The sequence below is a fragment of the Chelonia mydas genome, chromosome 10 (assembly GCF_015237465.2).
Source record: "Chelonia mydas isolate rCheMyd1 chromosome 10, rCheMyd1.pri.v2, whole genome shotgun sequence".
In the NCBI taxonomy this organism is placed as follows: Eukaryota; Metazoa; Chordata; order Testudines; family Cheloniidae; genus Chelonia; species Chelonia mydas.
Window position 1 is genome coordinate 30,076,766 of NC_051250.2, and position 14,694 is coordinate 30,091,459.

General features: G+C 53.0%; 1 protein-coding gene across 6 annotated transcripts in view; it reads left to right on the top strand.

The window, feature by feature from the left end:
• Positions 1 to 14,694, top strand: part of SEPTIN12 (septin 12) — an 84,482-nt gene that overhangs the window by 34,519 nt on the left and 35,269 nt on the right. The window contains exon 1 of one of the 6 annotated variants that reach the window (XM_037911099.2): positions 10,986 to 11,112. The exons of 4 other annotated variants lie outside the window; for them this stretch is intronic. The gene's annotated coding sequence lies outside the window, so the exon portion shown is untranslated. Of the gene's footprint in view, positions 1 to 10,985; positions 11,113 to 14,694 lie in introns of those variants that run through there. One more of the 6 variants, XM_043523811.1, reaches the window with a different exon arrangement.

Below are 14,694 nucleotides of genomic sequence, written 5' to 3' on the forward strand. Positions count from 1 at the left end.
GATTTCAGTGGAAGTTAGGCACCTAAATACCTCTGAGGATTTGCGCCTAAGTGACTTGCCCAAGGGCATGCAGGGAGTGTGTGGTGGAGCCGGGAATTGAACCTACGTCTCCTGAGTCTGGCTCCTTCACTGCAAAGATCCTCTTCATCTCGGCTGTTGTCTCCTCCTGACATGGGGCCTGAGCAGTAAGAGTATAACACAAGGATCCCCCCCGCAGGGAAAGCTTTTAAATGTGCCAACCCTACACCCACGGTGGCTTTCTAGCCACGCCCCCCATGACATGTTCCAAGCAAGACCAGTGATGGGCACCATATCCGGGTTTAAAAGAGCTGGCAAATCTCAGCCCACGCCCTTGTCACCAGCAAGGTCAGAGTTCTCCATTACCTGGAGCCTTCCACCCCCTTTGCTTATCACTGTTCATAAACCTGCCACTTACTCTTATCAGCCAGAGACTGGGAACGTTTGTGGTTCCCACTGGAGAGCTCGGCTCTGCTGGGACAAATCCTGAGCAAATCGACCCAGCAAAGCAGAGTGGTTCCTAGGACCTCTGCATCCCCACTGGAAATGGAGCCTGCCCTCTCCCCTCCCTGTGGCAGTAACCAGATCTCAGTCTGCAGAGCGCAGTGTTTGCTCAGGGTAAGGAACGGACTAGGCCTGAAAGTGGCTGATAACACTGTGCGGTTTGAGCTCATCTCTAAGCCTGCATGCCCTGAGAAAGCTCCCTCTGGGAACAGGGGGCATGGGGAACGTGCACAGGCTGCGTGCTCGCTGTTTGGAGCGACAAGCGCTGCACAGCGCTGAGTGTGAACTCCAGTGGACAGGCCGTGGGGCGGAGGAAGAGCCCTGTGGGTATCCCAGAGCTCCCGTGGCTGGCGTCCCAGCTGGCACTGACAGGGCAGTCCTGTGGGAAGCTCACACTGCCAAGGGCCTGGCTAGCACTGGGGATCAGACCCCCGGGGTATGTGGCTGAAGGGTCCCATCTCCCAGGAGCGGACACAGAAGTGGGCAGAATGAGCAGGTTTGCAGGGTGTTCCACTCATCCCTTCTGCTGGCTTTCAGCATAACAGACTATCTTGCAGAGAGTCCCGCTGTAAGTCTGAGCCCAGTAGATGTGTCTGGGGCACAATCCCACAGCCCGCACTCACTCACTCATAGACCTTACTCCGCAGGTCGCTTACTGAAGGCAGTAGGACTATGTGCTGAGTATAAGCAAAGCCGGAGTTTATGGGGGAACTGGCTGAGGCTGATGAGCAGTCCTGGCTGGCTGCCTGCCTTTATATTAAACCAGTTCTTTACCCCACACTTTGGCAAGGGAAGATTTGATACCAGACCCCAGTTCTCTCCGTTCCGTTTATTTCCTTCTGGACAGTTTTTTGGCCCCTGGGAAAAGATCCCGATTCAGCAAGGTGCTTAAGTCACGAACAGCCCACTGCCTGCAACACGATCCCTTGCTGAGTTCAGCAGAACCACTCCGGTGATTTGTGTCAGGGCCTTGCTGAAGCGGGGTCTGTAGCCATTGTCCTGTCTTTATTGTACTGAAGATTCCATTAAAGCTGGTTCTTCGAACAGCTGATTTCAAAGGCAGCAGGTCCCTGGCAGGGGAGAAAGTAAGTTAGAGGACTTACTGGTACGCCCGAGTCCTGAGCAGGGGGCGTGGCCTCAACCAGAAGAGGCATGGCCTCAACTGGAAGAGGCAGGGCCTTAAATCCCCAGACCCTTTAAATCTTGATTTAAAGGGCCAGGGCTCCAGCTGCAGTAGTGGCAGCTGGGAGCCCAGGGCCCTTTAAATAACCCCTTAGCTACCAGCTGCAGAGGCGGCTGGAAGCCCCGGGGCTCGGGGGCGATTTAAAGGGCCCAGGGCTCCAGCTGCCGCTACCGCAGCCGACCCCAGGCCCTTTAAATCACTGAGGAGCCCTGGGGGCTCCCGGCTGCCACTGCTACCCCGGGGCTCTGGGCTCTGGCAGAGCTTTAAAGGGCCTGGGGCTCCGCTGTGGTAGCAGCTGCCAGAGCCCCGAGCCCTTTAAATCCCAGCCTGAGCCCTGCTGCCCGAGTCCTGGGGTAGCAGTGGGCGGCCTCCATCGGGGATTTAAAGGGCCCCAGGGCTCCAGCCGCCGCTACCGCCCAGGCCCTTTAAATGCCCGCCAGAGCCCCGCTGCCGCTACCCCAGGGCTTTGCCAGCGGGGCTCCAGCGGGGATTTAAAGGGCCAGGGCGGTAGCGGTGGCTGGAGCTCTGGGGCTCTTTAAATCCCCGCCAGAGCCCCCCCACCCCTACCCCAGGACTCGGGCAGCAGGGCTCAGGCGGGGATTTAAAGGGCTTGGGGCTCCAGCCGCTGCTACCACCCCGGCCCTTTAAATCCCCTCCGGAGCCCCACGGCCGCTACCCCAGGGCTTGGGCAGCAGGGCTCAGGCCGTGATTTAAAGGGCCCCAGGGCGGTAGCAGCGGCTGGAGCTCTGGGGCCCTTTAAATCCCCGCCAGAGCCCTGCCATTGCTACCCCAGGGCTTTAAATTGCCCTCTGGGAAAGCCAGTCCTGGTACGGCACACTGGCTCTTACCGGTATGCCGTACCGGGGCGTACCGGCTTACTTTCACCTCTGGTCCCTGCGCTCCTCTGGAGGCTGTGAAACTCTTTAAATAAATTCCTGATAAGGGACAACCCCTGATTTTGAAGAAAGGCAAATCCCAGCTGCCTGAACCCTGGAGATAAACAAACCCGCACAATGACAGATGGGCCACATTGGCTCTACAGCAGATTCCTTAGACGCATGCCTGGGTCCAATTCAAATTAGGAATAAGCTTGTTCCTCCCGCGCCAGCCCTCCTAGTCCCTGAGCATACCTGTTCCTGCCCTCTCCCAAACACAGGGCTCACCACAGGACTTTCCAGAGGGAGAGCCTCCAGGCATGGCTCAGTGCATACATTGGGACTGCCTCCTCCCGATTCCTCTGGGACTGGAACAAGCCGGCTTTGAGCTTCAGCAGGAACCTTAGCCCTTCTTTGCATGCACGGGGAACCTCCAGCTGTCCAGCTTAGGTATTGGTAAAACGTCCATGAATTTGGCAAGATGTTTTGGTGTCACTGAATCTGCAATTTTTTATTTTTTTGCCAAAAAAGATTTGTCCTTTCGCCCAGCTGTCTGGGAGTGTGTGGGGCTGGAAGTGTGTCCACTCCGTTTGGGCCAGGTTTGGGATTTCCTGCCCTGGTGCTGCCCATTGACCTTTGTGATGGCTGATTGACACATCCATTGCTGCTAACACATCTCAGCGTTGTTCCTGGGTTTCTTTGATCAGTTGTTGATGAATAACAATTATCTTCCATCCCCTCTTGGTCCTCCAAGCAGGGGAAGCCAGCATTGCAAGCTCCTTACACTTCCTTTCCAAGGTGCCTCAGACCTACCCCAGAGGGCCCTCCTCTATGAGAGAGAGGATAGTGCAGTCTCCATGGCCCATTCCACCCTTAGCCTCCCCCCAATTAGTGACAATGAGGATGGTTTTTGTCATATGGACACATGTCTGCTGAGAATTGGAAGGAAGCAAACAAGCTTATGACAGGTTTCAGAGTAACAGCCGTGTTAATCTGTATTCGCAAAAAGAAAAGGAGTACTTGTGGCACCTTAAGGAGCTGTAGCTCACGAAAGCTCATGCTCAAATAAATTGGTTAGTCTCTAAGGTGCCACAAGTACTCCTTTTCTTTAAACAAGCTTATGTCATCCAGGCCACCAGACAGCCACCACATGAAAGCAACTGTCAGTGACTCTCCCACCTGGATCCCATCCGGGCCAAGCTAGCGTCCTAGAGGAGAGAGACTCTCCAGTCCATTCTGATCCTCCAGGCCACTCAGGTTTCCTGGGCCTTTCAGTTCCCCTGAGACAGACGAAGGAATTTCGTTTCCCAGTAGCCAAGTTCTAGGCACGAGAAAGCTGCTCAGGATGCAGGCTTGGGCCTGCTCATCTCCCCGGGAAGGTAGCACACCGAGCAATGGGGCAGCAGGCTATGTTTCGCTTCCACTTCTTGTGTCAGGGTCGCCCACAAAGATCCTGGGGCTCCCGCGATAGCGGGGGAAGAGGACAAGCGGCTCAGGGCTGGAATTTCCGCTCCCCTCTTGGGAAAACATCTTGTTGGCCAAAGCCCCCATTTTACCCAGTTGACATGAAAGCCCTAACTGCTGAGATCGGAGCTCATGGGCTGTCTGAGGTAGAGGACGATGCCTGCTTCTGCAGTGAGGTGGGGCTATGCTGAGCAGTGGGGGCGGGTCTGTGTTCTTGGAAGGGGGCGATAAAATGATGATGGGACCGAAGGGTTATTTTTATGTCGTTCTTCGGTTCTCCAGTACCGATTCCAACCTCGGATCTTCAGTCTGCCCCCCACCGATAGCAGGGTCTGGAATTGGATTGCTAATGGCTTGCATCCCATTAAGCTGAAGTCTCTCCTGGCCGTCTGAGGTAGCTATCCCATTGGAAGGGGGGAAATCTCTGGGCAAGAAAGGGGATGGTACAGGAGCCTGGTACTTGACTCCCGTGAGTTTTCTCATGGTCCTGCCAGGCCAGCACTGCTTCAAGTGTGGCAGTTTTCTTGGCAGTTTTCACTTCTGCTTTTGCTCCCATCCAGTCCTGCAAAGAGCAGAGTTGCTCAGCTGTGAAAATGGGTGGTGGGGAAGCGAGGGAGTGTGAGCTAAAAACTTTATCAAACCTCCCAAGAGTTCTCCATTTCTCCCGCTGCATACAGAGAGCCATGGGTCTAATACCTCTGTGTATACCAGTGCTTGGAGCATCTATTACCCTGCATTGCCTCTGCACTACCAAAAAATCTTCCTCTCGTGCCAAACTGCTGAGCTGGTCACCATTTTCCTTCTAAACATACGGGAGTTGTCAGCCGCTTTCCTCTGGCTCAGGTTACAAAACCAGGAAAGGCCCAAATATTCCTGGGCTGATGTGGGTGGCTTTGTCCAGCTCCTCATATGCATAAACTGACACCGCCGTCAGAGTGAGAACAGACTAGAAGTGACCAGCAGGCATGGAGCAGGCCCTGCCCCAGTGCGAGTGGGATGATAGAAGGGAGGTGGCTGTTGGCACAGATCACGCCCGGTGGGGTGTGTAAAGGGGACCCCTCCTCTTGATTTACTTAGGCTTGACTGAAGTGGTTTAGGAATGCTTTCTGCTCCTTAGAGGCACCGAGAGGAAGTGGACCCTCAGAGGAGAAGTGTACTTAGCTATTTTGGTGTTTCTTCTTTCTCTTCCTTGCCTCTCTGCTCTGCCTTTCTACCTCTAACCTTCCACTGGCCTCACTTATGGAGCTGGGTGAGCCCTTCTGAAAATGCTGCCCTCTGCCTCCTGGATTCTGAACCAGGCCATGTGGGATGGCTGGATTCTGTGCCAGGCCACATTGGATGATTGGCATCTGTGCCAGGCCGTGCAGGGTGGCTGGTTTCTGACTTATTGATCCTATATAAATAACGTACAAAGCATCTCACCTTCTCAAAGTGCTTTACAAACAGCATGTGATAAAAGTTAATACAATGAGAAGAAAAGAGACTTCATCTAACTGGAAAGTAGCTTGATTGCTGTGATCGTCTCCGCCATTGTTATTAATTAGTAGTATTGCAGTACCACCTAGCCCGTCCTGGACACCGTTGTGCTAGGTGCTGTACAAACAGTTCCTTGCCCCAAAGACCTCACAGTGACAACAGATGGATACAGTCGGGGAGCACAAGGAAACAATGAGACAACACAGGTCAGCATGACAGGCAGGGGTATTGGCGCCTAAGCAGTGGCCAGTTTTGTGTTGGCATCATGGCAAAGGAGAGTTTTAAGGAGGGATTTGCAGGAGGCCAAACGAGGGAGCTCTGTGGAGGCTTACGGTGAGCTCCTCAAAGTGCTTTGGACACACTTGTGGAGCAGTCAGGTCCTGTGGCGCTGCTGGGGAAGGAGTCGTCTTCTCATTTTACAGAGAATGAAACTGATGTCCCAGTGCTGAGGGGCTGACTGGCAGAGGAGCTGAGTTTCTGCAGCACATATTGACTTTAATTGGTGCCATGGATGCTTAGCACTTCTGAGGATCAGGCCCTCGGGGAAGGTCACCCAAGGTGAGCCAGATCTCCTAGCTCCCTGTCCTGTGCTCGGATCACTAGACACTGGATATGGAACAGTGATAAGGATGGCTGGGCTAAACACCCATTTGTGTTCCTATAATCTTAGGGCTTCTGTAGATCACACGCTGATTAAACCTTCATCAGTGATTAAATCATTGTAATAGAATGTGGCCCTGGGATTACTCACCTCCTGCCTGGAAAATAAAACAGCTCGAATGAGTCCCTGAACGGGTCTGTCCATAGGGAACCATTATTTTGCGACATTAGCTCTTAATGAGCAGCTTTTGGATGGATTTGTGTGGGTTCCACAGCTGTTACTCCTTAGTCGCGGTGCTTGCACTAATCAGTTGGGGCTTGGTTTTCTGAGCAGCGACTCTCATGGCGAGCTGGGAGGGCGAGTGGAGAGGTCGGCTGTGGTGGAATAACTAGCCATGTGTTTAGAGCCGGGGTGGGCTGGGCAGAAGCAGGAGTACGTGGCACTAGCTGCAACCAGGGAAAGAGAGTCACCAGTGATGGCCTCAATTTTGCTCCCCTATTAGTCAGCAGGAGTTCTTCCGCGGATTTACAACACCCGTGGAGAACTAATTCACCCCCCAGCAGCAGGGTGACAGGGGGCTGAGGCTGTGATCAGCTCTGGCATCCCATGTTCCCCTCTGAGCCGCGGCTGCTCCTTGCCCCAACCCGGCAGCTTGTGCGTCAGCTTGCTTAAAACAGCCGCTCTCCAGCCTAGTGGGGCGGGGGGCAAAGGAGAACATGCAGCACCCTCCTTAGCCCCATGGCTCCCTTCGTTCTGAGCTCCACTGCCTTTAAGACGGCATTGCCGGAGCGCCGCTGCTCCTGAAGGGTCACCCCACGGTCCATCTGGTCTCAGACGTGCACCGTTATACGAACTAATGTTCCTTTTTTGCCATGGCTCAGCCTTCCCGACAGGCCCCGCCTGCAGTAAAGGGCGGAGCCCCCTATGGTGCCACCTCATGCGGCTGTGGCTTCCCACCTGGCACACCGACAAAGGGGACGCTCTTCTCATTTTCCAGACTCCCGTGTGATTGGCCCAGGTTGCCACCTGGCCAGTCCTGGGAGTTCTTTTCCCAAGTGACCTGGTTTCAGGGGGATCCAGACAGCCTTTTGGCAAGGGCCAGCCTTCAGGGGAGGATGCCAAAAGGCTGTCTGGATCCCCCTGCTTGGTAAAGTTATAGGCACAGCGTTTAAGGCCGTCATCTAGTCTGACCGTCTGTCCATCACAGCCCTCTGAACCCCACACGCAAGCCCAGCAACCAGACGTAGACCAGAGTATTACAGCCCCCAGCAGACTGCACTGTTGTGTTCGAATAACAAGCTGGGGGTGGGGGGTAAAAGAAGCTGACCTTGGCCCTTAGGGGATGTGGTGGTCTGGATGGCCAATGACGATCGGGTGAGTGGGCTATGAACACTGACTCCCCTTCTCACCCCAACACAAAGTGGTCCCTATGGGCCAGGCTCGAAGGCTGCTGGGCAATATGTGGAAACCCAGGGCAGAGTGGATGGAAAGGGCCTCAAATTCCCCTCCCACGCTCTGAGAAGTGGAAGAAGGTCATGATGGAATTCACCAGCGCAGCAGGGAACTCCCTGCTCCGCCAGCCCCTCTGGCTAGTTCTCGTCACCTCGGACTTGTCAGCAGGAGGAGGCTGTTTCTGTGCTGGGATTTACCTGACCAGGGGAAGTTTGGTTGGAGAATTTAGAGCTATGAGTAGCATCGAATGAGAATTCAGCACAGCCCAGTGAGGCGGGGCGAGTGACTCCGAGGCCTGGAATGTAGACCTGGGCACACCTGTGCCAAGCACAGACCTACGCAGCCCCTGTCTGGCTCCTTCCGTTGCCTGAGACCCTGCCCTAAAACACCTCCCTATGCCAGCTTCAGAGCCCAGCGCCCAATTTCCAGTGGTGGTCCTGAATGGGCACCCATCCCACTAGGGGAGCCAGATGAGGCAGAGAAGATCCACCCCAGGGGTGCTCTCCCTAGAGGGATAACGTGAGAGGACTGCGCGAAATGCCAGCTTCTCACACCACTTTTACACCTGTCTCATTCCATGGTCTGCAATGGAGTCACTCCTGAATTGCACCAGTTTGAAGATCCCCCAAGACACACAGAGCTACACACACACACACACAGCTACAGACACACACACAAGCACACAAAGCTGTACTAACGCACCCAGCATACACACAGTTACACACATGCACACAGTTACACACACAACACACACACAGCAACACACACACGCGGCACACACCTCATTTCCTGGCCAAATTGGGCACTTTCAGGACTTTCCCCTGAGCCATGTCTGCAGAGTGCTTAGATGTGAAGCGCCATTAGATGCGAAGGGTCACTATCATCTGTCTGTGTTCAGAGCGTGCCCAGATCCTCTCTCCTCTACACAAAACTGACCAAAGCAGGGTACTTTCTTTGTGGAACGTAGTGAATGAAAGCGGGATTATCCACGCAGGTCTTGCAGGACCGGGTGACACTTATGGGGCTGACCAGAAGATTTTGTTACCTATAATAACCTTCCTGCCTTTGCTCCCATTTCTCACCTCACCCTTCAGACCGAGCTTCCCTGCACAGTGGAGCTGCCTGTGTCTGCCATGTGCTGGATACTCACAATGGGTCAATCTCTAGAAGCTCAGAAACTGCTTCCTCTCAGGTTTCTGCCATTGACCATTGCTGAAGACAGGTTACAGCACTAGGTAACTGGACTGAGCTGATATGGTAATTGCTATATTCCCACATATGGCCCCAACCCATGGGCCGGGATCCAAAATTGGGTCCCCAGAATGCTTCAAAGGGTCGCATGCCAGCTCCTGAGGCTCCTGTCCCACAGGGCTGACTGGGCTCGCCTCCCTGCTCCAGGCACTGCAACCTCCGGGTTCCCAGCACCACGCAGGTTTGGCCCAGCCGTCATGACAACAGGGGTCCAAGTAGGCCAAATCTGAGTGAGTGGCACTGCAACCCTGAGAGCCAGGACACAACTCCACTCTCACAAATTTGGTCCAGTCGGGGGGGCTGGGCCAAACCTGAGCAGTGCTGCAACCCCAGAGTTGCACTATCCAGAGTGGAGAGCCAAGCCCAGCCACACAGCATAGAAGCTGCCACTGTGGGGTGAGTGCTGGGCATGACCCGACCGAAACCCCTGACTATTTACGGGGTCACGACAGGCCATAACAATTTACAAATGGGTTCGGAGCCCAGAAGGGTTGAGAACCATTGGTCTAGAGCAGGGGTGAGCAAACTTTTTGGCCTGAGGGCCACATTGGGGTTCTGAAACTGTATGGAGGGCTGGGTAGGGATGGCTGTGCCTCCCCAAACAGCCTCCCCACCCCCTATCTGCCCCCTTCTCCCACTTCCCACCCCCTGACTGCACCCCTCAGAACCTCCAACCCATCCAACCCCCTCTGCTCCTTGTCCCCTGACCACCCTCTCCCAGGACCCTCCACCCCTAACTGCCCCCCCAGGACCCCACCTCCTATCCAACCCCCCTGCTCCCTGTCCCCTGACTGCCCCAACCCCTATCCACACCCCAGCCCCTTGACAGCCCCCCCCCAGGAGTCCCACACCTATCCAACCGCCCCCTACTCCTTGTCCCCTGACTGCCCCCCAGGATCCCCTGCCCCTTATCCAACCCCCTTGCTCCCCACCCCCTTACCATGCCGCTCAGAGCAGCAGGATTGGCGCCACCCGGCAGGAGCTCGCAACCCCACCGCCCAGAGCGCTGGCAACATGGCGAGCTGAGGCTGTGGGAGAGGGGGGACAGCGGGGGAGGGGCCAGGGTCTAGCCTCCCCGGCCGGGAGCTCAAGGGCCGGGCAGGACGGTCCCGCGGGCAGTAGTTTGCCCACCTCTGGTCTAGAAGATAAGCAAAGAGGCGTATGTAAAGATTTACAGTTGTCTCAAGTTGAGCACCCAAAATTAACATCCACATCTGACTTGCCTGTGGTCACAAAGCAAGCGGCTGGGCTGAGAACCCACATCTCCTACTTCCCACCCCTGTGTTCGTGTATTATTAACCACAGAGCCATGCTACCCCGAGTAGGCATAGCCACTGCTTTTGTCAGGGAGAGGGCGGGGCAGGTAGCCAGTGTTTCCCCTTTCTAAACAGATTGGAATAGAAAGAGACTAACCAGCTTGAGAGTGAGAATTGCTGTTTACTCAGCCCTGGCTCAGATAAAGAGGCTTGCCAGAGCATGTCCTGCTTGCAGAGCAACCCTCCACTACCTGCAATCAACACTTAGCCGATGGAGACCAAACAGCAAGTGGGGCACTAAATTCCTGATGCCAGCATGGTACCCCGTGCCCGCCAAATCCTGCCTGTGCACCAGACCCAAGAAGCAAGAACCTCTAACAGTCACACAGTTCTGGGCAGTGTCAGTTACACTGGCACGTACCTGACTTTTACCCTGATCGCAGCCCCCTTGCAGCCAGTGGGCCCGGTCAAGGCATTTGGAAACTGAAATGGCAACTAAAAGAGGCATCAGTACAATGGCAGAAAAAGGAAGGTGGCTATTCCTTTCTTGCACCCACACCCACACATGCGTGCGTGCTTTTAATGATCCCATTGCTGCAGCTGCAGGACTCCTGCATTTTTACTTCTCAGTCAATCCCGCAAGTTTTTGAACACCCTTACACGTTTGCAAGGTGGTGTCTCCCTTCCCCTGTGCGTGGTTGTTTTGTCACATTGGTGGTGGCGGGTGCTTGGATGCAGCAGAGGTACTGGAGAGGGAGAGAGAGGAGTCCCCTGTGGCACTTGCCGTACAAAGCGTTGCACACGGGCCCTGGGTGGGACTGTTGTGCTTGCAGCTTCTTGGGACTTGGCAGTATCCCTTTAAGAGAGGCCAATGTGACTTCACTGCTTCTTAGCAACCGTTGCATCACCTGTGCTCTGGTCCCGCCCCGGCACCATCTCCAGTCTCCCTGAGTTCAGTTAGTACCAGCTGGGCCCGAGGTTCCATGGCTGTTTGGGCAAGGAAAGAGTGCCACGCTTGGCTTGTGACATAACGTAAGAGAGCGGGGGGTGGGGAGCAGCCGTCTGGTCCTGGGAGCGAGTGTGGGGAAGGCGGGCTTGGGGGAGACAGGGGCAGGGACACACATCCCTGTGGGGGAGAGGGGAGTGAGAGGGGGCATGGGCACCCCTCCCAGCTGGGGGCAGAGGGGCTCAGGGGGAGAGAGGGGCTCGGGGGGACAGACAGGCAGGGAGACAATTCCCCCAGGTAGGATAGAGGGGGACTCTGAAGGATAATCTGCCCTGGTGTGATTGAGGGGTTCTCAGGGGATTAGAGACAAGTTGCCCCTCCCCAGGCTGGGACGAGGGGACCCCGGAGACCACCCGTCCCCTCCCCGTGGGGCCCTGCAGGGGTTCCCATTCAGCTGCTGGTGTTTGGAGCCGGCCTCGCCCCAATACTCCATTTGAACAGTGATTAACCACCTTTGGGACTGAGCAAAGGGTGGGGGTTTTCCCATCCCCATGCCCGCCTCCTCTAAGGTCACAGCCCAGAGGAGTGTGCTGCTCTCCCCTGCTGATGGGCTCAGGTGTCTCCCTGCTGACTCACTGCAGCAGAGGAGATGTGTCCCACACCCGAGACCCCAGCAGACCGAAGGGGCTAATTAAGCCCCTTACTGGGGTGGTGCGTTCAGAAAGGATCCGTGACCTTTAGCTCCGCCATCCCCTCCTCCTCATGCTCTAGGCGAGACTGGGAGCTGCTCTTTGTCTGGATTCTCTCCCTCCCTCCCTTATTGCTGACACCTGTAAGAGTTTGGGGCTGGGTTGTTTTGTTGCCAGCAGTGATCGGCTGTTGGGGGCAAAGGGTGTTGTGGCATGCACAGGCGCTGCAATCTGCGAGCTCCTTGGGTGAGCTGCTCCATGGGTATGAGCGAGTGGGAACGGTTGGGCTCAGTGTCTTTCCCCCTTCATCATCCCCCCCGCATCCTTTGCCCTCTCCCAGTCTTTTCCCCACCTCTGATTTCTCTGCCCTTCTCTCGTCACCCCCCTCCCTGACTTTCTCTCCTTGTGACCATTTAGTCCATCCCAGGACTCGGAAATATGTGCGGTGGTGCTGGGCAGTGGAATAGGTGGGAAGTCTAGGAGAACCACCCGGGGTAAAAAGTAGGGCTGTCAAGCGATTAAAAAAAGTAATTGCGATTAATCGCACTGTTAAACAATAATAGAATACCATTTATTTAAATATTTTTTATGTTTTCTACATTTTCAAATATATTGATTTCAATTACAACACAATACAAGGTGTACAGTGCTCACTTTATATTTATTTTTGATTACAAGTGTTTGCACTGTAAAAAGACAAATAGTATTTTTCAGTTCACCTAATACAATCTCTTTATCATGAAAGTTGAACTTCCAAATATAGGATTAGGTACAAAAATACTGCATTCAGAAATAAAACAATATAAAATTTTAGAGCTTGCAAGTCCACTCAGTCCTACTTCTTGTTCAGCCAATCGCTCAGACAAACAAGTTTGTTTACATTTATGGGAGATACTGCTGCCTGCTTCTTGTTTACAGTGTCACCAGAAAGTGAGAACAAGTGTTCTCATGGCACTGTTGTAGCCGGCCTTGCAAGATATTTATGTGCCAGATGTGCATGCTTCAGCCACCATTCCAGGGGACATGCGTCCATGTTGATGACGGCTTCTGCTCGAAAACCATCCAAAGCAGTGAGGACTGACGCACTTTTGTTTTCATTATCTGAGTCAGATGCCACCAACAGAGGTATCTGTTGGTGGTTTGGGTTCTGTAATTTCCACATCAGAGTGTTGCTCTTTTAAGACTTCAGAAAGCATGCTCCCTACCTTGTCCCTCTCAGATTTTGAAAGGCACTTCAGATTCTTAAATCTTGGGTAGAGTGCTGTAGCTCTCTTTAGAAATCTCACACTGGTACCTTCTTTGCGTTTTGTGAAATCTGCAGTGAAAGTGTTCTTAAAATGAACAACATGTGCTGGGTCATCATCCGAGAGTGCTATAACATGAAATATATGGCAAAATGCAGGAAAACAGAGCAAGGGACATACAATTCTCCGCCAAGGAGTTCAGTCACAAATTTAATTAACACATTATTTTTTTAACGTCACCATGGAAGCATGTCCTCTGGAATGGTGGCCAAAGCATAAAGAGGCATATCAATGTTTAGCATATCTGACACGTAAATACCTTGCAATGCCGGCTACAACAGTGCCATGCGAACACCTGTTCTCACTTTCTGGTGACATTGTAAATAAGAAGAGGGCAGAATTATCTCCTGTAAATGTAAACAAATTTGTTTGTCTTGGCGATTGGCTGAACAAGAAGTAGGACTGAGTGGACTTGTAGCCTCTGAAGTTTTACTTTGTTGTGTTTTTGAGTGCAGTTATATAACAAAAAAAAAATCTACATTTGTAAGTTGCACTTTCAGGACAAAGAGATTGCACTACAGTACTTGCATGAGGTGAATTGAAAAATACTATTTCTTCTGTGTATCGTTTTTACAGGACAAATATTTGTAATCAAAATATACATTTTTGATTTCAATTATAACACAGCATACAAGATATATATGAAAATGTAGAAAAAATCCAAAATATTTAATAAATTTCAATTGGTAGTCTCTTGTTTAACAATGCAATTAAAACTGAAATTAATCGTGATTAATTTTTTTAATCGCGATTAATTTTTTTTAGTTAATCGTGTGAGTTAACTGCTATTAATCGATAGCCCTAGTATAAAGACTCCCCTTGGTGTTCCTTCCAGGTTCCATCGTCCTTGTACCAACAGGGTCACTACTCCTCTGCCCTCATTCCTTCCCCATCTGGCTCCTGGGGTGGTTGACTCTGGCTGCTGTATTGATGAAGCAGGAGTGGGTAGGGGAGTGCGGTTTAGACAGTCCCGGTCTCCTTCAGTGTTGTCACAGCTGGTAGCAGTTACTGCCTGAAGGCACTGGTGTTGAAACTTCCTTCCTGGAAAGGCCACCTTATCCTATCAAGAAGACAGAGGGCACAGGCTTGCTGGATGTATCCTGCATGCACGTGGATGTGTGTGAAATATTCACAACAGCATTCCATTTGGCTTCCAGTTTGTGAAAATGGCCAGATGATTAGTAACCCAGTCCTAATTTTGAGGGAAATCCCTCTTTCTCTGAGCGACAGTGGGAAAGTTTCCCCCACTCAACCATTGCCTTGGCTTCATCTTTGAGTGTCAGCATTAGAAATTACACTTGCCCAAAGATTGCCATCTGCATCGAAATATGGTGTCTTTGCACGTGATGGTGCAAAATCCCCTTCCCTCCCTCCTGTTCGTGGTCATTATGTGAACAGTGACACAGCCTCTGGCAGTGCAGAGACGGAACTTCTCGCACAACACTACTCCGTGCACACACGCTGAGGCTACCCACTGGCCGTGCTCTACAGCCTGCTACCTTTAGCTTGTTTGCTGTCATACTGCATACATGGCTGTCCCTGTAGCCAGTCAGAGACCAGTGTCTTGCACTGTACTTCTGCTCTTACTGCTTTTCCAAGTCTAATGAGGGAAAAAGCCCCTGAATCTACAGGAGGGGGGCGGGTGAGGACTGGGAGATTGGGGCACCTGCAATCC